The following is a 26,396-nucleotide window of genomic DNA, read 5'->3' as shown; positions in this document are numbered from 1 at the left end:
CAGAGGAATTATATATAAGATCAAGTGTAACGATTGTGACTGTGTTTATGTTGGTCAAACATCACGCGCGCTTAAAACACGTATGAAAGAACACGCAAAGGCCATCGCAACATTGGATAAAAACTCTGTTGGCAAAACACCATATACTTAATGACCATCAAATAGATTTGAAGAGCGTCGAAATTGTCGACAGGTCAACGGCGTGGAAACAAAGGCTAATTCTTGAAGCTTGGCATTCCGTGCGGGATGGGAACGCTATAACCGAACACATAGCGCTACCAAACGTTTACAATAGCATTAAGAATTTATAGACTCATTAAGAATGCTCTAGAGACTTTTGTTGCACTCGGAAAGGTCATTTAGTTTTAATCAGACATTTGTTACATATTTTAACAGGACGCCGTTAAACATTTCCATTTTTGTGTTCTGCTGCTATTATGCCAAATGGCATAATGCCAAGCAGAACATATTGCTATCGAAGGAGGGAATGGAAAGTCTAGAACAATAGAAAGTGTGTAACAACAGAAAGTGGTAACAATAGGTAGCAGATACTTTCTTTTTTATAGACTAAGTAAAAAGGCATTTCTATCATTTAAATTTGATATCTTAACGATCAACTAGTCTATATGATAAAAATAAACAAAAATGAAAAAATTTCTCGATTTCTGATATAAAAAAAGTGTGTTTAAATAGACAATTCGTAACAATAGAGTGTAACAATGGGGAGTCCAGGCTCCTGCTAAGAGCACTATATCCCGCTAGATTTGTACGTGTGTGAGCGACGGTTTTGGGCTGCTTTCAGAGTTGTGGCTCGTGACGCACACAGTGGTTTCTAACGATAACGAATACGCGATCAGCCTTTTTTTTCCGTGGAGGAAAAAAATAAACCCTCACCGCCCGTTAGCTAACGTGAAATAAAAAATAACCAAAGATCCCATCCTGTATACGTCTGAGTGAAAGAATAACGAGCTATCGACAAAAAAATATATTTGATTGTTTTCAGTTTGCACGTTTGCTATTTATACGCGCTGAAACAGACCTTATTGTGGTTTGTGGTTTGTGACGTACGCAGTGGTAGCTGGCATGTTGCTTTGCATGCACAAGGGTTAACGACTTTTAAAGGTTTCAAATGTCATAATAACTTGCGTGACGAATTATCTTGGTGTTAGCCAAAAAACCGAAGACAGTTATCAATGTTGATACGTTATACCAGCAGAACACACGGACCCATTAGGGCCCTATTTTTTTATCTTGCTGAAGAAGGCAACAGTTGTGGCCGAAACGTCCAAAAACCACACTTTTTAGCCAGTGTCAACTTTCTAATTCCTTTTATACAAATTTTTCAACATGCATGCCTGGCTACAGACCGAACATTTTTAAAGATTTAATATGTCCTTTATCAATATGGTTCTTATCTTTTTATTCAATTCTATGAACTGCTTTTATGCATTACTATCCAACAAAGATTTTAATTTTCTCAAAGTTTCGAAACAACGGATAAAGAATATTTCGTGCAGAATGTAATTTGACTTAAGCGAATGTTTTCACGTCTATAAATACTTCGATTTTATAATGAAATTAAACGCTAAAATATTGTTAAAATTCATTTTAAAACTTTAAAAACTTTAAAAAAGTAGACGACGTTTCGGCGCTACTCTACGCCATTATCAAGTCAAAAGAAGTGATAGTTAAAATAAGAATATATATAACGTGAAACAATAAAAATAGTTGTGTGTCCTATGGGCATAATACGTAAAGTAAAACAATGGAAAAAACTAAAAGTTCTAATTAAAAATAGAGAAGTGTCAAGTAAATAATTTGGCGCGGATAGAGTCACTCTGGGTGTTCAGGGAAGGATTAATGTCCCTGATGAACAGCATTTCATATACGAGGCAGTCAAACTTGCTTCTGCATTTCTTTAAAACTCTGAAAAGGTGATTAATCTTTGCTCCTTTGCTGCCATGTTGTGCCTCAAAGTGTCTACCGATCGCAGAATAACGGTGCTCACTAATGCGTTGATGTAGGTGTCGGGCAGTAAACCCGACATAATTTGCATCGCACAAATCACATTGAAACAAGTAAACAACGTGTGTGTTTACGATCGGGGGCTTGTTTTCCTTTTTCCTTCAAAGTTAGGAAATATTTGTTAACAAATTTGGTTCAAAATTTTAAGCTTTGTCGTATCTTGGCAGGTCCAAAGGACGAGACACAGTATGATCGGAAAGTAAAATATCCATTTAGTTTCAATATTCTTGTTTCAAAATATTTTCGCAAGTCGGCTTGTAACATTATATTAGTTGCTAAGTTGGTGGCTATTGTGGAAGTTCCAGAAAAAACTTAGACATAAAAGAGTAGAGTCAATACACTTACTTCTCGTTTATGGCTTCCTTCAGAAGATAATTGCGGGCGAACAAAAGCGAGCCCGCAGACTACTTTTGGAGTCAGCAGCACTTTCTTAGCCGCCCGTAGATACGTCATGTAGTTAACATATAGTGGTTTGACTAAATCCCATATAAGGAATACATAGGAGAGGATATACAGCACTAAATAGCTGTACATGGCCATACAAAAGCTATACATGTCCCTACCTGGCCGTACATATCTATACACCGCTATACAACGCCGTAAATAGTTCTACATAGCTCTACATAACCGTACATAGCCGTACATAACCCTACATAGCCCTACATAGCCCTACATAGCCGTACATAGCCCTACACAGCCCTACATAGCCCTACATAGCCCTACACAGCCCTACATAGCCGTACATATCCCTACACAGCCCTACATATCCCTACACAGCCCTACATAGCCCTACATAGCCATACATAGCCGTACATAGCCGTACAGCCCTACACAGCCCTACATAGCCCTACATAGCCCTACATAGCCCTACATAGCCCTACATAGCCCTACACAGCCCTACACAGCCCTACATAGCCCTACATAGCCCTACATAGCCCTACATAGCCCTACATAGCCGTACATAGCCGTACATAACCCTACATAGCCCTACATAGCCCTTCATAGCCCTACATAGCCCTACATAGCCGTACATAGCCGTACATAGCCGTACATAGCCGTACATAGCCGTACATAACCCTACAAAGCCCTACATAGCCCTTCATAGCCCTTCATAGCCCTACACAGCCCTACATAGCCCTACATAGCCCTACATAGCCGTACATAGCCCTACATAGCCCTACATAGCCCTACATAGCCGTACATAGCCGTACATAACCCTACATAGCCCTACATAGCCCTTCATAGCCCTACATAGCCCTACATAGCCCTACATAGCCGTACATAGCCGTACATAGCCGTACATAGCCGTACATAACCCTACAAAGCCCTACATAGCCCTTCATAGCCCTACACAGCCCTACATAGCCCTACATAGCCCTACATAGCCGTACATAGCCGTACATAGCCGTACATAGCCCTTCATAGCCCTACATAGCCCTACATAGCCCTACATAGCCCTACACAGCTCTACATAGCCCTACATAGCCCTACATAGCCCTACATAGCCCTACATAGCCGTACATAGCCCTTCATAATAATAATAATAATAATAATAATAATAATAAAGATATTTTAGCAGGGAGCCCACGTCACAAAAAGGTGGTTTTCAGTGGGGCCCTGCATAAAATAAATAACAAATATGATAAAAATGGTTAAAAAGTGAATATTAAAAATAGAAGATGAAAAAGTTAAATTTTAAAAAATGAATATAAGAAATTAAAAAACTTATCACATACTTCTAATATGTCTTTTAAAAGTTAAAATGTCAAATGCGCTTTTTGCTTTGTCGGGTAAAATGTTCCATTCGTGAGCAGCTTGATTAATAAAACGGTTCTGGCCCCAGGAGCGACATGACTTGGGCCTACAAATGTCATTTCGTCCACGAGCCCTACATAGCCCTACATAGCCCTACATAGCCCTACATAGCCCTACAGAGCCCTACACAGCCCTACATAGCCCTACATAGCCCTACATAGCCCTACATAGCCCTACATAACCGTACATAGCCCTACATAGCCGTACATAGCCCTACATAGCCCTACATAGCCCTACATAGCCCTTCATAGCCCTACATAGCCGTACATAGCCGTACATAGCCCTACACAGCCGTACATAGCCCTACATAGCCGTACATAACCCTACATAGCCGTACATAGCCGTACATAGCCGTACATAACCCTACATATCCCTACATAGCCGTACATGGCCCTACATAGCTATACATAGCCCTACATAGCCCTACATAGCCCTACATAGCCCTTACATAACCCTACATAGCCGTACATAGCCGTACATAGCCCTACATAGCTATACATAGCCGTACATAGCCGTACATAGCCGTACATAGCTATACATAGCTAACCGTTTCATTAAAGTTACGACCCAAATTTTAACTTTAATTTTCATAATACGTTTTGACTTAACATACATTCACTTGATTGACCATCCGCTGTTTACCGCTGTTTGTTTCATATTTTTAATGAAGTTACGATGGCCTAAAACCAAGAGTCCTTGGCTTATGAGCATCCCTGATAAGTGTTTGTCAGCATCAATATTAAAATAACAAAATAAAACAAAATATATGTAATAAAAAATACTAAGAGAAAGTACAAATTGTGTCTGTCATTTTCTTCATATCCTTGTTTAAATTATTCCATACGGTCCACAAGTGGTAAAACAGCTCTGCGCCAGTACTGCTTGGGCGTGTCTGCTGATACTCCCCCATTGACGCGGCATTTTTTGTTTTATCCACATTCGGCTGCCATTCCCTTTGCGCGCTCGTAAAGTTCCTACCAAATCATCGGTCAGAAAAAGTTTAGAGAAAAAACACCATAACGCGTAGAAAAATTACACTACTTTTAAATCCTTTGCATTTCTTCTTTAATGTAAAAAAATCTGGGAAATTCCGATAAGCAGTTGCGTACTTTGCATGTAGGCAGATACGCCCCTGTTTTTACACCACGATATTTAAAGGAGCGCTGACTGGCATCAATTCTGCAAGATGGAGTCATTTAAGGCTGCCTCTTTGTCTTCTTCGCTGTCAGGGATAGTAGACCAAGTACATTAATTGTCTCAAAAATAGCATCACGGATCAATGACCAGCAGTCTTTGATTTACATCTAGCCATCAATGTGATCTTGAAACTGCACAAATATGACCATATGATCAAAACAAACCTGGCTGCAAATTGTCAACAGGCTGAAGCTTACATGTGGTAGTCGCTAAGGTATTACTCCAATAATGACTGGATAGTTGCAAGGGGAAACTTTTTGAGCATTCAATTTATTTGTACAGTGGAACCCCGCTTTACGGACACCCGCTTTAAAATACGGTGCACCTCGGTATTACGGACAGTTTCGTTGGTCCCGACGAAAACCTAATACATTTTCTTTAAAATTAACCCGCTTAATACGGACACACGGACACTTTTCCGTGTCCCCAATGACAAACTGTCATACATTGTCAACCCCGCTTTACGGACACTGTTTATCTATGAACTGTCAGTTTTCATTGTCGCAATTATTTTCTTACTTTACAAACTTACATTTTTAATATAATTTCTTTTTTTTTTTTTTGGGGGGGGGGGGTAATATACCCCCAGACACCTCTAGAAGTTACTCCTCTGGGTCTCACTAATGCTCCTTCAATTTCTCACTCCATACCAGCCAAAAAACTTGGCATCTACGCAATATGTGTAGCTATGCGTAGTTGTACACAACTACACATAGCTACACATAGCCGTACATTGCGTAGCCTGTTGTGAATCAACGCAAATAATGGCGAGAGGAAAAAAAATGACCAGTGGTTCCTTTCCTTTATCTTTCGCTCGCCGCTATGGCCATGTATCATGATGTACAGCTCAGTGCTGCTATCGTTACGGCTATGTGTAGCTGTGTAGCTGTGTATAGCTTCTATCCATGTAAAATATAGTTATCAATCTATGTAGAGCCTCCCATTGTACAACACATCTTTCTGCTCACTGTACAACTACACAGTCTTTACAGAGGAATGGGCTGTCAACAGCAATACTCAAACTGGCTTACTTCCTTTATTTTGCTTTTCTAAAAAACAACGTGAGCTGTTTTCGCTGAAAGTCACATGGGACTGTTATTGACTAATTTGTTTACAATATATACTCTGCTTAGCCTAAAGCTATGTCTTCCAAACTCGCATAGTTACTACTCAAATAGATATTTAGCACTAATTGTTAGATGTTGTTTCACGGGTTAAATAAAATCACTCTAAGATACTCCGTGAGATCAAGTGACAGACTGTTACATGCACCACCCAGTCATCAGCTATGTAAGGCTATGTATAGCTGTGTAGGGCTATGTATAGCTGTGTAGGGCTATGTATAGCTGTGTAGGGCTATGTAGAGCTGTGTAGGGCTATGTAGAGCTGTGTAGGGCTATGTAGGGCTATCTATAGCTATGTAGGACTATGTACGGCTATGTATTGCTATGTAGGACTATGTAGGGCTATGTAGGGCTATGTAGGGCTATGTTCGGCTATGTACGGCTATGTAGGGCTATGTAGGGATATGTAGGGTTATGTAGGGCTATGTAGGGTTATGTAGGGCTATGTACGGCTATGTACGGCTATGTAGGGCTATGTACGGCTATGTACGGCTATGTAGGGCTATGTAGGGCTATGTAGGGCTATGTAGGGCTATGTAGGGCTATGTATAGCTATGTAGGGATATGTAGGGCTGTGTAGGGCTATGTAGGGCTATGTAGGGCTATGTAATAGTAATAGTAATAAATTGCTTTATTTGCATGACCGTTACCGTTTACAGTGTTGCAAAAGCATATCTAAACTAAAAGTAACAAAACGATCCTATTATATCATACTAAAACTTGATTAAGTTACATCGCTTTCACCTGATAATAACAATGCATCACGTAAATTCATACATGAAGAAATAAACTTCATAACTAGCTTATTAACATGATAATCATTAGAGTTCATAAGAAGTTTAATGTTTTCTGAGGTTGTTTTCCTTTCAAAGTCATGTAGGGTTATGTAGGGCTATGTAGGGTTATGTAGGGCTATGTAGGGCTATGTAGGGCTATGTAGGGATATGTAGGGCTATGTAGGGCTATGTAGGGCTATGTAGGGCTATGTAGGACTATGTAGGGCTATGTAGGGCTATTTAGGGCTATGTACGGGTATGAAGGGCTATGTGGTGCTATGTAGGGCCATTTATAGCTATGTAGGACTATTTACGGCTATGTAGGGCTATGTAGGGCTATGTAGGACTATGTAGGGCTATTTATAGCTATGTAGGGCTATGTACGGCTATGAAGGGCTATGTAGGGCTATGTAGGGCTATTTATAGCTATGTAGGGCTATGTAGGGCTATGTAGGGCTATGTAGGGCTATGTAGGACTATGTAGGGCTATGTAGGGCTATGTAGGGCTATGTAGAGCTATGTAGGGATATGTAGGGATATGTAGGGCTATGTAGGGCTATGTAGGGCTATGTAGGACTATGTAGGGCTATGAAGGGCTATGTGGGGCTATGTAGGGCTATTTATAGCTATGTAGGACTATGTACGGCTATGTAGGGCTATGTAGGGCTATGTAGGACTATGTAGGGCTATGTAGGGCTATGTAGGGCTATGTATAGCTATGTAGGGATATGTAGGGCTATGTAGGGCTATGTAGGGCTATGTAGGGCTATGTAGGACTATGTAGGGCTATCTAGGGCTATGTAGGGCTATGTACGGGTATGAAGGGCTATGTGGGGCTATGTAGGGCTATGTAGGGCTATGTAGAACTATGTAGGGCTATGAAGGGCTATGTAGAACTATGTAGGGCTATGAAGGGCTATGTAGGACTATGTACGGCTATGTAGGGCTATGTAGGGCTATGTAGGGCTATGTAGGACTATGTAGGGCTATGTAGGGCTATGTAGGGCTGTCGGCTATGTAGGGCTATGTAGGACTATGTACGGCTATGTAGGGCTTTGTAGGGCTATGTAGGACTATGTAGGGCTATGTAGGGCTATGTAGGGCTATGTACGGGTATGAAGGGCTATGTGGGGCTATGTAGGGCTATTTATAGCTATGTAGGACTATGTAGGGCTATGTAGGGCTATGTAGGGCTATGTAGGACTATGTAGGGCTATGTAGGGCTGTCGGCTATGTAGGGCTATGTAGGACTATGTACGGCTATGTAGGGCTATGTAGGGCTATGTAGGACTATGTAGGGCTATGTAGGGCTCTGTAGGGCTATGTAGGGCTATGTAGGACTATGTAGGGCTATCTAGGGCTATGTAGGACTATGTAGAGCTATGTAGGACTATGTAGGGCTATGTAGGGCTGTCGGCTATGTAGGGCTATGTAGGACTATGTACGGCTATGTAGGGCTATGTAGGGCTATGTAGGGCTATGTAGGACTATGTAGGGCTATGTAGGGCTCTGTAGGGCTATGTAGGGCTATGTAGGACTATGTAGGGCTATGTAGGACTATGTAGGGCTATGTAGGGCTATGTAGGGCTGTGTAGGGCTAAGTAGGGCTATGTACGGCTATGTAGGGCTATGTAGGGCTGTGTAGGGCTATGTAGGACTATGTAGGGCTATGTAGGGCTCTGTAGGGCTATGTAGGGCTATGTAGGGCTATGTAGGGCTATGTACGGCTATGTAGGGCTGTGTAGGGCTATGTACGGCTATGTAGGGCTATGTAGGGCTATGTACGGCTATGTAGGGTTATGTAGAGCTATGTAGGGCTATGTAGGGCTATGTACGGCTATGTAGGGCTATGTAGGGTTATGTAGGGCTATGTAGGGCTATGTAGGGCTATGTAGGGTTATGTAGGGCTATGTACGGCTATGTACGGCTATGTAGGGCTATCTCCGGCAATGTAGGGCTATGTAGGGCTATGTAGGGCTATGTAGGGCTATGTAGGGCTATGTAGGGCTATGTACGGCTATGTAGGGTTATGTAGGGCTATGTAGGGCTATGTAGGGATATGTACGGTTATGTAGGGCTATGTAGGGCTATGTACGGCTATGTACGGCTATTTATAGCCGTATATAGCTATGTATAGCCGTGTATAGCTACGTAGGGCTCCATAGGCGTACGGGCACCTTCGGACCTGGGGGGGGCGGAGGCCTTATTGCCCGAAAAAAAAATAGCATGGGTTGAAAGCCGAATAAAGAGGCAAATAAAATGGACAAGAAAACGTGCATTGAAGTAGTTGTGTACAAACCTTGCCTGCTTGCTTAAAGGAAACGATAGTTCTTTAATTAATTTCGCGGCGTTGCCCGAAAGTGTCAATGCACTGAATCCTTTTTTTTTTCGGAAATATCTTATTTATTCACTCTAGTTCAGCAAAAATTAAGTATTTTGGGGTAGCCACTTTACGTCGTTTTTCCCCCGCTTGAAAGTTTAACAAAAGAGTGTGAGACATTCAGGGATGGATGGGTTAAACATTATGTTGAAAGTTTTGTTAAAACATTTGAGTCAAAAGCATTAGCCTCGTCACATTTTTAACCGTATCGCAGCTCTGTTTCAAGGTCTTGCACTAAATCCACCGTGCGCAAACGCTCAAGCTATGGAAACGCTGATTACAACTGAATCAAACTGAGGGGTCACGCAGAATTTGCGAAAAAACGAACATGATTATAGCAATTTGCGAGAGGAAACGAAAGCAGATGAAAGAGAAATTTAGACCTTTGAACCACAACGTTCGTTATATTTCCAACACTTTTTCTGTTGATGTTGTTTATTCGTTTTGAACGTAATTTTGAGATTTTTTGGCTTATTTTCTATTTTTTCTCTAGGCTTGCTGCCCGAATTCTGAGTATTTTGCCTGAAACATTTCGGCACTGGGGGGGGCTGCAGCCCCCCTCGCCCCCCCCCCCCCCCGCCTCGTACGCCTATGTAGGGCTCTGTATCCCCTCTATTAATATCCCTATTTGTAATATAGATAGGAGTCTACGCGCTCTCTGATTGGCTAAAAACCTATGTTTTATCAGAGTATAAAACATAGAAAAATCATGTTTTATTGTTTTTCGTCAGCTTTCCTCGAGTGCTTCGCGCGTCGTTGGCTATAACCACTCGTATCCAACAAGGGCGAATGGAATAATTGTTTTTTAAATTCCTTTTTGTCTCGTGTCGTATGACGTTGTCATGACGACACGAGATAATTCTACAGGGGGAAAGGTGCATTCCATGCGTGTTTGCTCTCTGAGGCCGCCGAATTTTCCCGCCATGTCAACATTTTTCCCGCCATGTCAACATTTGCTTTGTGATCTGAGGCCGCCGGAATTTCATATCAAAGAACAACAAAGGTCGCAACTAACACGCTAGTTTATCAAACTGTAGGTTATGAGTATTTATTGTAAAGGGCTTATTATGTTAAAATACAGGCACGTTTTACTGTTCTTAAAATTTATTTCTTTTTTTTTTACGTTTATTGCTGTAGTTAGTTCACAGTCCTATACGGGTCTTCTGATCGGTGTATCAAGACCCCCACGATGATATTGAGCGTTGACCTTATCTGTTAATAAACGACACGCGATGCACGCAGAAGAGATGATGTTTTTTCTGAACTCGCAGCAAACGAGCAAATTCTTAGTGGTCCAACAGGCAATATAAATGGAACAGAAATAAAGCCCCTTTTAGCTGGCGACAGTGCCTATCCACTAACGAACTGGCTAGTGAAACCCTACCCGGACGCCTGACTCAGGAGCAGAGAAAGTTTAAAACCTAAAGTTCGGTGCGCTACGATCTGTAGTGGAACGAGCATTTGGCATGTTGAAAGTACCTTGGAGAATTGCGTTGAAAAAGGTTGAACAAAAAACGAGCATCCTAAAAAAGACTATGATTGCTACGTGAGTTTTGCACGACATTTGCAATGAAAGGGGTGACAACGATAACAATGATTCAATAACAAAAGATAAACGATTAGATAAAGACAATTATTTTGATGCTAAATCTTTAAAAATGTCAACTGTAGCATTTTTGCTCTGAGCGACATGGAACATTTCAGCCGATCGTTCAAATCTTGCGTTGTGCTGTTCCATACTTTCTTCCCACAATTCAATAAAAGAACTCTGCCAGTCTGGAGTCGTACTTTTTGCCTTTCTTTTCTCAGGCGGTTCTGATTCATCGAGAGAAACATTTACACTTTCGATTTGCGAACCCTCGTTTACACTCGGCTCTGAGGTAAAGGTAGAACTCATTGCCATTTTAATAATCGGCCATAGCTAGGGATCGGCCATTTTAGAGGGACCGATGATGTCGCGGTGTCCTATCACCTCAACAAAGATGTCGAAATTTTCTGAATTCCATCTTCTCCAGTCGAGCGAGATCGCTGCTTGAACTGCTTGAACTCGTGCTCTAGATTCTGCTGCCATTTCGTCACCAGCTGTAGCATTCTCTGGCTTTCTGGACACCTTTCTTTATACAAAGATTATATATCGTTCCAGATTTTGATTTTTTTTTCTCTTTGTGAAACTCCCCACAGCTTACTGAATTTGGGGGCCCACGCTTGAAGACGTTCGTGCGTTTCTTTCTCAGTCCTGTCAGCAGACTAAACGCGAGGTTTTTTCGTTTTGTATTTGCCGCAGCAGCAAGTACTTCGACATCACTTGCAACTGAAGACTAAGGCGATGGCGTGCTTCTTGCCAGTAGAATTGGTGATTGCATGCGAAGTGGATCATGTACAGGCTCTGGACCTGCTGGCAGGCTTCGCAGTTCAGCTGGATGATAAAATGTGGCGCTTGACGATGGAAATGGCCAATGTTGACCGCCGTTCATTGGCTGATCTGGATTTGCTCCTCTTGCAAACCGTCGATTTAAGTTATCGCGAAAGGAACAAAATGCGTGATTAGTGGTTGTGTGTACGGTGGCGTGAATTTTCTTTTTACAAAAACAAATGAGCGTGTCGTACAAGTTTTGTGTGTTCTGATAATGCATTTGATTGACATTCAATTTCCCGAAATTGTTTTGAATAGATAGCTTAGCATGTGTTTAGATGAACGCCTTTGTATCGAGCGGTACATATCTTGTGATTCCTTGTAAGCGAGAACAAAAAAAAGAAAGAAAAAAAAAACAACAAAGAACAACAACAAAGAACGAAAGAATTGCCTATGAAAGGTACCATGGATACTATCCATGAAGTTACCGAGGTAAATAGGTAGGCTTTTCAAGTACCCCGAGATAAAATGACCGATTGCGAGGCAAACTCAAAGATAAGCAAATAAAACTAGGAATTTCATAATGAAAGTGAGTGCTGGCTCGAGGAATTAACGATTACACTACATTATTTCTGAAGTTTGGAGGTACAGTATGTTAATGAATGGCTTGTTTGGAGTTCTGGATTTCATTTTTGGCGATTATCAAATGAAGCAGATGTTCTCCCTATCTCCAGTAAACATTGCAAGCATTTAATACACATGTAACGTAACATAATCTAATGAGAACCTTTCGCTGTTCTTCGCTGTTACTGAAGCTATTAAAAGAGTAATTTTGTCGTGCTTCTTAAAAGTTGGCCCAAGCTTCAGTTGCAATAATATAACCGCATTCAATAGCATTTTCAATGTTTAACACAATCGTAATGGCATAATAAAAATAGAGCACATGAATTTTCCATATCTCCCTAAAAATCAAACAATGGTCTCGTGACTGAAATAGAGAAAAATTTACCGACAGTCGCATGCCGCAAGTTGTTACTCAGAGCAGCTTGCAAAAGCGGGAAAATAGCATTCAATTTCGCTTTAAAATACGCCCAACGATATAACGGTGTTCAATTCGTATTAAAAGGTAAAAAGTATAAAAAAGGCTTAATAGAAGAACTTAGCAGATGCTGTTCCCTATCTCCAAAAACACATCGGAAGAATTTCTGTAACGTTATAATGATGGACCTTTTGCTGTGACTAAAATGTACTAAGACAAAGAAAAAAGTTGTACTTTCGTATACAATTTCGCTTTAAAATATATCCAACAATGTAACGATGTTCAAGAGCACATTGAACGCTGAATAGTATAAAAAGGTACAATTATAAAATGAAGCAGATGTTTTCCCTATCTCCAGTAAACATTGCAAGCATTTAATACACATGTAACGTAACATAATGAGAACCTTTCGCTGTTCTTCGCTGTTACTGAAGCTATTAAAAGAGTAATTTTGTCGTGCTTCTTAAAAGTTGGCCCAAGCTTCAGTTGCAATAATATAACCACATTCAATAGCATATTCAATGTTTAACACAATCGTAATGGCATAATAAAAATAGAGCACATGAATTTTCCATATCTCCCTAAAAATCAAACAATGGTCTCGCGACTGAAATAGAGAAAAATTTACACAGTCGCATGCCGCAAGTTGTTACTCAGAGCAGCTTGCAAAGCGGGAAAATAGCATTCAATTTCGCTTTAAAATACGCCCAAATATATAACGATGTTCAATACGTATTTAAAGGTAAAAAGTATAAAAAAGGCTTAATAGAAGAACACATCGGAAGAATTTCTGTAACGTTACAATGTATGGACCTTTTGCTGTGACTAAAATGTACTAAGACTTTCGTCGGGCTGCTTAAAATTCGGCCCAAATTCGGTTAATAAAAAGAAGCATTCAACAGCATATTCGGTTTTCAACGCTATTAAGATGAAGTTTACATATCTCCCAAAAAATCAAACAATTATTTACTTTATGCTTTTAACCTAGCTACAATCGCCTCCATATAATACAACTGACAGAGCATAGTGCCCTTTCTAAACATCTTTGAGACGACCAAATCCAATTTTACCGAACGGCTTACTTTGTACAAATTTATGTCACGAAATAGGAGTCTGTGTAGGCCTGTCATCTGTTTTTTGCTTAGTAAATAAAGTTTTTGTTTGTGCTTCTTATGTGTAGTCATATCAATAGTGACCTTTCATTCATTTGCCGGGGCCGACAGGCGTACTTGCCAAGATGTTTTAATTTTACTCATGTAGCGCGTAGCGAGGTAGTCTCCCTCGCAGCCGTTCTTAGTGTCGTCACGCAAAATTCCTCCCCACTAACGGCTGCTCAAATTCGAACAACATTCCTTTCCACCATTTCAGCCAATCACCATTCGGTTCATATATCTCAGGAACCGTACCCGCCAAAATAATCTAACCAATCGCATTGCCTGTTTTATTTTGGAGTTCTCATCCCGGGTGCTGACCAGAAGGATCGCGGCCTCTGGGGACGAGAATGAAGCTTTTGATGTTGTTTAACCCCCCTAGCAATTACATTTCGAATTTCGAGCTTAAATACAAATGCGTTGAGAATCGTTTCGATTTTCCGGCGATTATTCTGATTTGTTCATGACTGGATGTGAATGTGATCTGCTATTCAGCGACCAGCGAGTTGTCAGCTTGCAAAGCGTGCTATCAAAGGCTTATAACGTTAAAAAAGCTGAAAAAAGGCATCTGATCATCTTCAGGAGCTTAAAACTGAATTGAAGGGAATCTTCAAGGATCAAAAAATTCCAAGAACAAAACGCTTGTTAAGAGTCGTGAAAGACAATGGAGAAACTGCGACAGCTTCATGCCGTGGGAAAGCCTCGAAATGTTTACAATATCCGATCAATACAACTTGATACAGGAGAGACTTTCCGAAACTCATAGGTAGGTTGACAAAAATATCCTTCTTTTTTCTCGACTACATTTCTAAACATTGTTTTTTGCTGTGAATTCGCAATGTTATTTCGTCCGTTGTGAAAACTTTTAGAAATGAATAAAATATGTTTCTTAATTTACACGTTGTTTGCTTCAGTTCGAATGTTTGATCCGAATGTTCCGCAAAACGTTAAAATACTGGGAAATATTTCGCTCTGTTTCAATGAAGACGTCCAGAACCGCAATCTTTGAGAAAGAAGAGACAAGAATAAGAAAACAATAATTATATTTGTCGCTCCCGAACGCATACTTCGCCGTGCATAACTTGCAATTGTTGGATGACATGAACCGTCCCGACATGAACTGGCGAAAAGTAAAGTTTATCCCAACACAAATTAAATTTAGTCAAATTTAACTTTTTTACATAGCAGAGGAATTTAAAACTTTTTATGAGACGTATGGTCTTCGGTTTTTAGTCTTCTGCGTTTGTAAACCGGTTGAAACTGAACGGTTTACAGATCTTTGCAGAAAAATAATTTTTCGAAAGCAGACACGGCAGACAATGTAGCGCCGCATTGTTGAACGGTTGCTATACAATAAGCTAAAAGATAAAAGTTTGCGCCTTTTATTTTCATGCTATTTTATTGCAACGGTCAGCGAAGCGAAGCCCTTTTTGATAAATTTCCCGCAGAAGGGTTTAATCGGCACCAGTTATAGAGAGTTGACGCCGCGGAATAAAACAAATAAAATTTATTTATCATCAGAACTTGTTGCGTGCGTGCGAAATACATGGGATCGAATGTCCTTGGAAACGCAGACATAACGTCGCAAAATTACAGGAGTATTCCGTGTATTTGTTCAGTTTCTGCTCCAAATTCAAACCGAAATTAATGATGTAAGTGGATTCAAAATACGCTGTAGAGAATTTTAAAAGCTGGCTCAACAGTCCCGTGAATGATTCTAAATGCTCGGTGATTTCGTTGAATATCGAATGCCGTGATTGTTAATTTTATCGAATGTTTCAAAACGTGTTGACAATGTTTTGAAAAATTATTTATAAATGGAATTGCAAGGCTTTTTGATTCCGTTGAAAAACATTGCTTGTGTTTTCAAAACACATAGAAATGTTCTTCTCTGCAACAACCGAATTCGCGGGAAAAAACATGTTGATTACGATCTCCCGTGCTGTGATTGGTCACATAAGAAACAAAGGGAAAGGAATGTTGTTCGAATGTGAGCAGCCGTTAGTGGGGAGGAATTTTGCGTGACGACACTAAGAACGGCTGCGAGGGAGACTAGTAGCGAGGCGTACTCACTTCAAAATGTAGGATTTCAATGAAACTTGATCGATACGTTCTCAGTACTCGTCTGCTTCAATATTATTCCAATCCAACACTAATTCGTAGAGTACAAACATCGCGCAAAACGAGTACAAATGTCACACGATATTTGACCATATTTGTACTTGTCTCATTTCCCCGACCAAAAGATTAAAAACCTTGGCAAGTCATGTGTGACCTAGGCTCCCGCAGTGCTATCAAAATGGAATTTTCAAAAGGAACAGCATCTTTTCATTCCGTTTACGTGTTGAAGTAACAATAACGTTCCATTTGTCGAAAAATTCTCACCGAAAACTCCATGTAAATGTAAAGCGCTCATTGATTTTCGATTTCAGTAGTAAGTTCTCAGTACGCTCAGTCTGCTTCAATATTATTGTCACTATTATTAAGGTCACGCAACTCTGGGTAACGCTGGTTTTTGCCGGGTATTCGTTTTCGTATATACGGGTCTTCGTTTTCGTACGGGTCTTAGTTTTCGTATGGGTCTTAGGTCTTAGTTTTCGTACGGGTCTTAGTTTTCGTATGGGTCTTAGTTTTCGTACGGGTCTTAGTTTTCGTATGGGTCTTAGGTCTTAGTTTTCGTATGGGTCTTAGGTCTTAGGTCTTTGTTTTCCCCGGCATAGTTAATCGAACGTTCGAAAATCGAACACAATCGAACTCAATCGAACTCAATCGAACTCAATCCGTGGATTGAGTTCGATTGAGTTCGGCAATCGAACGAAATCGAACACCAGACTTTCAGTGAGTTCGATTTCCGAACAAATCGAATTCAATCGAACAAATCGAACTCAATCGAACTCAATCCATCTGATTGTGTTCGATTGAGTTCGGAACTCAATCGAACACAATTAAATGGATTGCGTTCGATTGGCTCTGGTAAACCAATACAAAGCAAAGAAAGTCCTTTTCTGAGAACGGATCGTTCTGGGTCTGTAAGTTGCAGGTCGTCTGGAATAGTAACGACCAATTTGGATGTACAAAGCAAGCCCATCAAAGCAGGTTTTTCTCGTGCTTTTTTACAATTTATTCAATAATAGAAACCCCATTTATAAACTGTCCACGGCAGTTAAGAGAAAAAAAAAACAGAACAGAACAAAGCTATCTAATACCCACGGGCGTATTCCGAAATCGTTGTACTCTTTCCTTTTTAGCTAACTTGCAATTGCGGAAAGACAACTCGAAGGGTTACTTTGAGTCAAAAATACAAGCAAATTACTAACCGCGACACAGGCAACGGCGTACAGTAGATGGATGATTATGATAAATATCTTACTAACGATATACATGATTCTCTCAAATTCATCTTTGACAATTAACAGTGACCAAGAGAGTAAGAGGTGAACGAGCGTCAGTATATTGGATGTATGGAAGCATCTTATAATTACTGCCATGATAGAAAGGACAAATAGTAAATGCAACAGTGAAATTATTTTTCTCCTCAGGTCAAAATTGAAAGTTAAATTTAATTCTTGAGTGTCAAGATGCGCTCGTTTACAATTCATGACAATTCGGAATGCACGGCCTTTCTCGCCTATTTTCTTTCAAACCTTGAAAACTTCGCCATCCTTTACGTCAAAGTGGCATTCCTGGTAGCCTTTTACTACACATTTCAAGCTTACAATCCACATCGCATCTGAAGCCATTTCTGCAGTATTTCTTCGTTTACGAAAAACACGTGCGCTACACTCCGGGCTGAAGTAACTTGAGCTTCCAAGATCTGGTTATGGATTTTCAACGCCTGTTTTACACAAATCACGAGTTCGAAAATCGAACGTTCGATTGGGTTCGATTGATTTTTTTTCTTTTCGGTGAGTTCGATTTCGTTCGATTGCCGAACTCAATCGAACTCAATCCATGAATTGAGTTCGATTGAGTTCGATTGAGTTCGATTGAAATTTAGTTCGATTGGGTTCGATTTGTTATGCCGGGCGTTTTCGGAGTCTTCGTTTTCGTTACTACCCATGATGTGACCTCATAAACATAGGATGGTAAGCCTTTGCTCTGATAGTGCATTAATGTTGAGTTGACGACCGAAAATTTCAAGCACCAAATGATATTTAGCCGCTAAATATAACTTTCGTCTTTGTTGCCAAAATATGAACCAAAAACAGTAGAAAGTCTGTAAACGCTCTGTATTCATTATTTTACGCTGAGTTAAAAAGTACAAAGTCTTAAACGATCGTTTCGCGAGATAATATTATGCAAAAGACTTTTAGACTGCAGGGATTTCAAAACGCTCTTTTCCCACATAAGGATCCCGCTCAGAGTTTCAAGCCACAAGGAAAAGCCTCTTGTGGTAGTCATCAGCTCTGTCGACAATGATTTCTTCAATGCACTTACACGAAAGCATTGGTACGCCCCGGGGGGGTACCCAAACAAAATTTATACGGGGAGGCTCCGCCCCGAGTCCTAACCCCTTACCCTTGGCCTTTTATATACCATTCTGACAGAAATTGAACCCCTTTCGTATACCTTTTAATGAAAAAAGGTATCCCTTTTATATACCTGAATGACCTGGCATGCTGCTATTCGTAGGATCTACTGAGAGATCTGATCAGCAATAAAATTAAATATAGACTTACAACATGACGTTTTCTGGTCAATTTCATGAAGCGCTTAATAGATTTTTAAAAAACACAGCCAAAAATTGCAAATTTTTATAATATTTTAATTAAAGGCGCTTTTTAAACTTTCCATACCCTTTCATATACCTAAACTTGTGAAATCCCTAACCTTTTATATACCTGAAGCCTGTAAAAGGTACCCCTTTCGGGCGGAGCCTCCCCGTATGGGCCATTATAGGGAGTACCCCAACGCAGGCGTTACCGTTGTATTAATGTTTATTGTCTCACTGATGATCCTCTTATTTCAATGTTAATAGATAGGCTTTTGTACGTATGAAAATTAACTATTAAATTAAATTCAGAAGTGAAGCTATTTTCCTAGTCTCTCCAGTTTTTTCTGAGGGTGTAAATTCAATCTTGAAATAATTAAACCTGAAAAAGTAAATTATGTTATTCTCGTCTTTTTATAAAAGTGGTATGTATCAAAGTATAAGGAATAGATATGGCTAACCGTGAAACAGTACGTGTTAAAGTGTTCCTGTGAGCTCAAATTAAATGTGTCGTTGTAACCTCTCTCCTTTTTATCTTGTAGAAATCATGTAAGGTCAACTGTTGCGTAGCCAGGTCTTAACCGCGGCTTATTCCAGGCTCTCGGTAGTTATGGGAGAGAGAATAACGCGGGTGAGCGAGGAAAAAACTCTCTGTAGCTCGCTCGCCTTCTTTTTTACTTGTTCGCTCGCGTTTTTCGGTTTCTCCTTCAACTACCGAGAGTCTGGAACAGGCTAGGTCTTAACAAAAGCAAGATTTTCGTCGCATTAGGCCCTAAAGTTATCAAGATGTGGCGTATTGCCTAATGATCAGTGCCCTGGAGTTCAGATTAAACTTTCGGTTGGAATCCAATTCCAAGTTGTTGTTGTTGCCCTTGAGAGTTGGCGCGCGTCACGTGATATGTTCTCGTCCAATGCAACACTGTATTTCAGTTGATCACTGGTCAGCGGTGTGAGCGGTTTAAAAAGAGATGCCTACAAATTTATATTTCTCTTTCTGAAGGAAGCCGTAATTGAGAAGTAAGTGTATTGACTCTACTATTTTATGTCCACGTTTTTCTGTAACTTCCAAAATAGCCACCAACTTAGCAACTAATGTAATGTTGCGCGCCTACTTGCAAAATATTTTGAAACAAGAATATTGAAACTAAATGGATATTTTATTTTCCGTTCATACTGTGTCTCGCCCTTCGGACCTGCCAAGATACTACAAGGCTTAAAAATGAAACAAACTTGTTAACAAATATTTCCTAACTTTGAACGCGTTTTGCTTTTGGTGCGAATACACTGACTTGAAACACCAAATGCGTGTTCTTGTTTTCGCCGCAATATCGTATCAACATTGATTAAATGTGAATTTATATTCTATTTAAGATTCTTAACAGTCGGGATTAATACCGAGAGAAAAGTATATTTTTATTGCAAAACAATTTCCAGGTAAACGTATATAATAACAGCGTTCAACTGCAAATAGAAACTTACAAAATTCGCCACGTCGTTCTCATGCAGAGTAGAACAGGTAGTGAATTCGCGCTACATAACTCGAGTTTGTTTGAAAGAAAGTTAACTTCGCATCGAGTTATTCATCTGAATTCCGGATTTTCTCTTCGAGGAACGGAAAAAGATTTGCATCGAACTTCCTTACTACAAGAAGAATGAAATTCACAAGCAAAAAGTTTATTTCAAAACTGAACTCTTAAACTAATTTCAAGTATATTTTCATAATTTTGTGGCAAACAAGACAAATCAAAAGCCCTTTTAGTCTCAAGGACAAACAATTTCACAAGTCCCACGTCATAAACAAAGGAGAAATGTTCATGCGGAGAAAACTATGTAGGTGAAACAATGCAAAATTTAGAAGTGCGAATAATTGAACATTCGAACATCTGCCACACCTCGGAACCAGCACGTCACCTGCTGCAAAACCCATGGATAATAAAAGGAAATAAATAATAATTTTAAAAGAACATGACTCGGCGAGGATGCTTGCGTCAACGGAAAAACACCGTTATGGTCCATTCAAGAACATTGTTTACGAAGAATCGGCGAAGCAGAAGCACCAGGAATTGCTCCGAGAAAAATACAAACATCTATGGCTTTACCGTTTTATCTCGAAATGAGAGAATTATCGAGGCAAAAAAACGCGAGTTTCCATTTTTAACCAATATTTTGGTTTCACAAAATATTACATAACTATCATTCCAACACTTAACAATTCCAATTTAAGGAATAAATTCCGCGCGCTCTTCAGTAAAATTTATGTCAATGAGTCATTCCGCGTAAATTACATTCCACATAATTCCCGGGGGGTACTCCCTATAATGGCCTATACGGGGAGGCTCCGCCCGAAAGGGGTACCTTTTTCAGGCTCCAGGTATATAAAAGGGTAGGGATTTCACAAATTTAGGTATATGAAAGGGTAGGGAAATCTGCCATAATGATATTTTAAAAGGCCTTTACATTAAATATTTCGAGCAGACGCAACTTTTGGATGTATCGTCTAAATTTATTTAGCGCTACATAAAAATGACAAGAAATCTTCCCGTTTTAGGTAAATATGATGTCGTGTAGGTATATGAAAGGGGTGCCTTTTTGCAATGAAAGGTATACAAAAGGGGTACCTTTTCTATCAAAATGGTATATAAAAGGGTAAGGGGTTGGATCTCCGGGCGGAGCCTCCCCGTACAAAACTTTTTCGAGTACCCCCCCCCCGGGACATAATTATGCCATTCCGCAAGTCATGCCACATGCCATTCCGCAAACTCATTCCTCCTTTTACCCTCACCGGTTGCGCAGTTGTTCGCTTCGGGAATAACTTGAGTATAAAAACGATGTAAATCACGAACGGCTTTTAATCCTGATGATGACAACAAGTCGAAAACGTTTAGTGTCTTTTTAAATTTTATAACTTTTTAGCCTTGTAAATAATATTTTTAAAGTAACAATGGTTCGTTAATAAGGCATTGTGCTCTCGGTGTACGATTATTCTTTTACAAATGCGTAATTTTTTGATGCGCGTGATGGTAAAGGCTGGTTCTCATATATATGGCGCTGATCGTTTCTATCGCCGCCGTTACTTCAAAAAGTGGTCTTGTGATCGGCGCAATCTTATATAAGAAAATTACAAAGATGATCGCCAACATCTGAGGCGATCACGATCGTTTGGCTCGCCCGTGTTCTCTTCGTGCGATCGGTAGCACATTATACAAGAACTACTTTCACGCAGAGAGACGATCGAAGTGATCCAAACTGTCCCACGGTGCAATGCAGCATCAGTATTACCCAGAACTGAACGGCCTTACAAACAAAATTAGCGCAAAACAGAAATGTTAAAACAAGGCCTTGTACACGGAAGAACGTTAATTTACTAGAACTTACTTAGAACTTTATTAATAAAGTACTGATTAGGTTGAACATCTCATCTCATCTCATCTCATCTTATCCGTTTTAGTTGCCGGCTACTTTAGGTTTTAAAAATTGAATTGGCCATATAAGATAACAAAATCATCCATTCATGTTAACCTACATTTTCATTATTCACTTGCTTAGGACGCTTCGTAGCCATGAAAGATGCTCGGGCTGTTGGTGCTGCAATAAACGCAGCAGCAACAACAACAGCAGCTGCAACAGCACAGCTGCAACAACAACAACAACAACAACAACAACAACTGCAGCTGCTGCAGCAACAACTGCAGCAGCAGCAGCAGCAACTGCAAGATATGCAGCAGCAACAGGACAATATGCAGCAGCAACTGCAAGATATGCAGCATCAGCAGGAAAATATGCAGCAGCAGCAGGAAAATATGCAGCAGCAACAGGAAAATATGCAGCAGCAACAGGAAAATATGCAATTTGAAATTTGAAAGAAACGTTACTGATGAAATTTACAAAACACACTATAAATATATAATAAGATTCTATAAATACCACTCAAGACTTGAACACTGAAAGCTAATACTATAATAACAACATATGTGTAAATATAAACTACGAAATGTCATTCTTCCTCTTTTTCTATTTAATCCTTAAGTTCGAAGTGGTATCAGTGCAAAACAACGTCACGGTTAGATTGAACGAGTTCAGGAGGAATAAACATTATGATTGCAATTGTTACAAAAAATGTTCTGATACTAGGTTTATTTTAGAGTAGGTAAGCCTCCTTAAGCGCGGGGAGCTTATTTGAAGGAGGCGCTTATTTCATTTATCAATTTTCAGGTCCGCCTAAAAAACGCCACGTAGGTGAAACCACACACCAGATTGATCAGCGCAATGCAGTTAATCAATATACCCACGATCGAGGCTGCTTTTGCTTTTCCTGGTTCAACCTCTCCACTCATCTTTTCCAAAACTCAGTTAAAGTACCCCGTTGCAACGAGCCTGTCAATCTAGGCGGTTTATCTTAGCATTACAGCCGTTTCCAGGGTCTGCTTGCAGAACCCAGTTTAGTTGTCTTGCGGGGAAATATAATTCGAAAGGGGGCGCTCATGCAATAACTTAAGTCTTATGGAGGGGGGGGGGGGGTTATTTAAAGCTGGGCGCTAATTCAAGCATTTAACGGCTGCGCCATTTTGTTTTTCGCTTTTTTAAGCCGCATGGCGCGAAAAATAGTAAGCGTGGGGTCAAACAAACCGTAATTTTCAGCAAGTTTTGCTATGAGGGATATAAAAAAATACTTCGGGTGTAATCAGTAACGGCCCACTAGTTTTCTTCGTTTGATCTTCCCCTTCTTAGCATGATAACGTGCAGCATATGAGGGGGTTTTAAAGCTCCAAGTTAAATTTTTCGCTGACTCAGATCGATGTAAAAACGTTCATATAAAACGGCCTTTTTTAATAGCGACATAACGTCAACGTAAGCTGGTGAGGGGTTAGCTTGTTTTATGTTTCCGTTTGACCTTGCCGTTATAGAGGAGTGTTAAATCCAGTATGCTCTCGAAGACACAGTTTAAAATACCAGGGCCGTACCTCGGATTTCTAGTCTGCGGGGGGCAAACTCCGCTAAACTCCGCTGCGGGGGCAGACTCCAATAGAGCTACAAGAAATATCCCAGCAAAATCAAACACTATGTAAGAAATTTAATTTCCCTGGCTGGGGCAACTGCCCCCGTTGCCTCCCCGCTAGGTACGGCCCTGAATACCTTTGTTATATTTCCGACCCTCGATTGTTACCTCGTTGCCCCTTTCTGGTCTTCTTTCTGGTCTTGTTGCCTCTTTCTGGCTAGGCAAAAATCAATCTTCGATATAACGATATTCCCGATATAACGATGAATATTCTATGTCCCGGTGTCACAGCGGATTTTGTCCCCCCGCCGATATTGTCCGGGGGACAATATCCGCTAGCGGATTTGGTCCGGGGGGACAAAATCCAGGGGGGACAAAATCGGCTAGGACACCGGCAAAAGTTACAGTAAAATGTATGGAACGGAACCCCGAACAATCTTCGATATAACGATATTCCCGATATAACGATGCGAATTTAGCAGATCGAACGTAAAATCTTTCCCGATATAACGATATTATTAGTACACAGTCACAAAACATCGAATTTAATGCAATAACATTACCGTAATCGAGTAATCTCTAACGTTTCTGTAAACAGACTTGCACGATGATATACGAAAATGATACTGTGTTCTAAGCCTCTTTATCAGCTTTACCCTCCTTATCCTCCTTAACATGCACTAAAAAGTACTTGTTAGATTTACCCCGATATAACACCATATAACGATATTTTCGGTTATTTTACAGCCATATCGTTATATCGGGAGTTTTGATAAAACGATTCCTCGATATAACGATATAATTTTACTGCTTCATATCGTTATATCGGGGTTCCACTAGACAGCCCTGATGGGGGGTAAAATAGCCTAGAAATTCCAGCAGCTAAAAGACAGCTTAATTAAGCAGGGCCGTAACCAGACCTTTGCCACTGGCGAAGTAAGATCTTGCTGCAGAGTTCTGGAGGTGTGCCCTCCTGAAAATTTAGAAATCTAGAAGCTCTGAAAATTGGAGAAAAAACAAAGAAAGAGACATCCAACAACCAAACAAAATGCCTTTCATGTTTTCTCTTCCCCAAAGCAGACCGGAAGTAGCTGATCTGGCAGATAAAACATGAAACAAATTGGAGAAAAAACAAAGAAAGAGACATCCAACAACCAAACAAAATGCCTTTCATGTTTTCTCTTCCCCAAAGCAGACCGGAAGTAGCTGATCTGGCAGAGAAAACATGAAAGGCATTTTGTTTGGTTTTTGGATGTCTCTTCCTGTGCTTTCCGCCCAATTTTTAGAGCTTCTAGATTTCTAAATTTTCTGGAGGGCACACCCCCAGAAATCCCGTGCAAGATCTTGCCTCGCCTCATCCAAACGTCTGGTTTATACGGCCCCTTACGGCCCTGCTGCTTAATTAAGCTATCTTATAGCGCTGCTGGGATCTCAGGCTATTCTACCCCCATCTTTACTTTTTCTTACTATAATTGTGATGCAATGGTTGGTAGACTTCGTATAATATTAACAACAGTACTTAGAACTTCACAGTGCATTTACGTATAGTTTGGGGTCTTTGAAATGTTCGTTTCTGAGTTTACTCAGGTCAGTCAGGTGCCCATTACTGGGCTCGTGGCTTACTTCGGTTTGTCGCTATCCTTTATCATCTAAATTTTAACTGTATTTGTTTTTATCTGAGCTTAGGTTTTTAAACTCCAAAAATGTGGGCGTTTAGGGATAGGCCTGTACTTAAAATGCTGGAAAAAATCTCACTGGAAAAACCAAAATGTTGCTCAAAAATTGCCAAAATTCCAAAAAGTTGCTACATAAATTTCTTGATATTTTTATATAAACGTTAATTAAAAGCTTTATTTTTTTGTTCTTCACAATAAATCTGCCGCTATCCCTGATTATTACAGCGGAGAACGCTCGAAGTGGGAAAGTACCACGAACACGTACATTGTACGCCTACAGGTGTTCAATTAAACTTGTTCCTTACTGTTTGGCGAAGTTTTTTCTTACATACATAGTCCGTGAAAGGCCTTTTAATTTTTCCCTAGCCCGTTTTTAGCTCGCGACCTCGCGTGTGTCACGCGCGCGAGCGCAAAAAAAAAAAAAAAAAAAAAATTCCCAGCATTCTTTGCAAAACACCAGTCCGCCATATTTTATAGTGAAACGCTGTTCAATCGCAGAGTTTGGTAAGTAATTTAACGTGGTTCCTTATTCTGCTGTCATCCTTCAATCGTATTAATGGCTTTCTATTTATCATTGCTTATCATTGATATCTTTTCTGATTTCTTCGCAAACAGCTGGAGTCGAGCTAGAGCTGTGATATACAAGATGTTTTGGCGCGTGATTTAGCTGCTTCTTGGACTGCAGGTAAGCTTTTATTAGGAAAGTCAGTTCTAAAGATAATTTGTTTAAGGATGTTGACTGTGGTAATAAGGGTTTCGTCCCTTGTTCAGCCTTCAGTGTAACTAAGCATTCTTTGCCGTGTTGCCATCATAAAGGGGTGTCCCTAAAGGGGGTGGCATGGGGGATGATCTGCGGGCCGGGTTTTGGGGGGGGGGGGGGTGGTAATTGTGTTTGGCATCTGGGAATCGGAGTTTGCGTGGGGGTATGGATGGGGGTTCTGAAATCATTTAGACTTGCCAACTCTCACATCAAGTGATTCTGCCATGAGTCTTGCAATATTTTATCTTTTCTCACTTTCTTACGACAAGACTCCCAATCTCATAATTTTTTCGGGGAAAATCATTCTGAAATGAATTAAGTTATCTTGTTGAATACAAACTGGAACATGCCATGGCACAATACGCTTGTACCATAAAATGATAGACTTTTATA

The 26,396-nt window shown here is 40.2% G+C and overlaps 1 long non-coding RNA gene across 1 annotated transcript in view; it reads left to right on the top strand.

The window, feature by feature from the left end:
- LOC144637723 (uncharacterized) overlaps positions 1–26,396 on the top strand; it is a 111,266-nt gene that overhangs the window by 75,156 nt on the left and 9,714 nt on the right. The window contains exon 2 of the long non-coding RNA XR_013567776.1: positions 25,904–25,928. This is a non-coding gene — a long non-coding RNA (uncharacterized LOC144637723). The remainder of the gene's footprint in view (positions 1–25,903; positions 25,929–26,396) is intronic.

Source organism: Oculina patagonica, chromosome 14 (assembly GCF_052425735.1).
Source record: "Oculina patagonica isolate OP01 chromosome 14, crgOcupat, whole genome shotgun sequence".
NCBI lineage: Eukaryota > Metazoa > Cnidaria > Anthozoa > Scleractinia > Oculinidae > Oculina > Oculina patagonica.
Note: the sequence above shows the minus strand (reverse complement) of the source record. Positions and strands in the feature narration are given on the sequence as shown.